Source organism: Ischnura elegans, chromosome 5 (genome assembly GCF_921293095.1).
Source record: "Ischnura elegans chromosome 5, ioIscEleg1.1, whole genome shotgun sequence".
NCBI lineage: Eukaryota > Metazoa > Arthropoda > Insecta > Odonata > Coenagrionidae > Ischnura > Ischnura elegans.
This window is the reverse complement of record NC_060250.1, coordinates 38,425,563-38,427,576: the sequence shown is the minus strand read 5'-3', so window position 1 is coordinate 38,427,576 and position 2,014 is coordinate 38,425,563.

The following is a 2,014-nucleotide window of genomic DNA, read 5'->3' as shown; positions in this document are numbered from 1 at the left end:
TTCAAAAAAAGAAGATAAGTTCTTAAATTAATAAGACTTCTAAAAGTGTTCTGATCCATGACAACACCCGTCATCTCAGCACTGATGCACTGCTCCTTGAGCACTTTCAATGGGACATTTATATGGGATCACCCGCCGTGCAATGTCGACCTAGTGCCGTGTGTGTGACTTCCATCTTTACGCTGAAATGAAGAAGTGGCGAGGAGGGAAGCGTTTTAAGACGGGCGATGGGCTTCAGGACAAAGTCAAAATTCATTGGAAGTCATTGGCGACAGCAAGTGGCGGATACAGAAAACACTCAAGGGGAGGGCGCAAAAGATATTCCGAGCTGCCTACACTTTTATCGTAAGGAAAATAATCAAGTTACATACTAAGTTTAAGAAAATATTATTTACATTGATTATGCACATATACAAGACAATGCCATTTATTATAAAAAAGTTACAATTGTGGCTCGGCAATGTTCGGCATTGAAGGCGGCCTCGCAAGGGGGGGGCTCGCCCCCTGCGTCCCCCATATGTATCCGTCACTGGGGACAACATCCCATGAAGAAGGTATAGTAAAGTTTGTCCACAGTCACGACCAATCCCTCGATCGCAGGCGATTATGTCGAAAGCAGTGGCGCAGCGAGGGGGGTTTTGAGGGATAAATCCACCCCTAGAGCTCAGAGAAATATTTAAGTTTAATCCATTTTACTTAATGGGATTGATATTACTAAAAGAATAGTGTAAGGATTAATAAAATATCCCTCAGAAAACCGTAAAACTCACCATTTTGAACCATTTATCTTAAAATTCCGCAATTTATTAATCTCGCACCTATCGCTTATCCTGGTGGGTATTTCATACACCCACACACCCCGGCATTAGTTGCACCTAAACCCCCCCCCCAAGCCCTAATTCCTGCCCCTGATCGAAAGCACACCATAAGTGTGCTCAATATATAGATATGAAATAATTTTCAATCAGTGTCTTCGTCTTCTGTTCATGAGCCATAGGAACTTGAAAAAAAAACGGCCCTCGTATCAGAAAAAAGCGGATCGCATTGCACTCATCACCGCACCGCGGACATTTTTAAAAAACCGATTAAAATACGACCGAACAAGGCAACAGAAATCAGCCTTCTATGGTAGGTATCAGCTATCCAAACATGGAATTAGGCCTCCTTTATTCAGTCTGGCAGGATACGAAAATGGGCTTTGAATCGCCACGGAAGAGAATCGTAAACGCGGCTACGGAATCTCGACGGGCGCCGGGGCTGGGAAGATCCCGGGACGGAGATCGCAGCATGCGCGCACCGTAGGAAGGAGCAATGGCTACGGAAAGCGCCACCTCCTGCACTCCCATGAGAGCCGCTCCCCCGGGCACTACCCAGCGGAGTAAACACGAGAAACGGTCGGGGCGGAACGGAAATGAGGAGGAGAAGGGCGCGCGGGCAGTGCGGCAGGTGACCGCGGATTACAAGGCAAGAGAGCCAGCGAGGCATCCATTGCAGGCCTGGCAGTGAGTGGACAGCGGGGGGATCCGAGGGTTCGCCTTTCCTTCCCAGGCACGTAGCCGGGAGGCTGGGTTCGGAATTCCCCATGAGCCAACTACCATCGATTCATTCGCTTACAAATTCGGTATACACAGTCTAATTGAGAACTCTAGAAGCCAAGTGGTAGGTACACGTGCAATTTTTACAATTTTGGATATAAGTGCAGATAATGGTTGGTAGGGTACACAATATTGCTGCAGCAAAATGATAATAGAGAATCAATGAATCTATACTAACACATACTCGTCATAGATTCATCCCTTTACCACAACCAGTGGTGTAGCCAGGAATTTTGTTCGGTGGGTCCAAAACCAAGGGGGAAAATTATTGAAAAACAGGGTACTAACAAAAAGTAGTAGGCTTTAAGCTTATTTACCACTGTTCATAATCGAAAAAACTTCATTTTTCAAAGAAATCTCTTGTAAATACTAAATTCATGATTTTTTAATATTTGGTTTTCTTATGTGACGCAAATTAA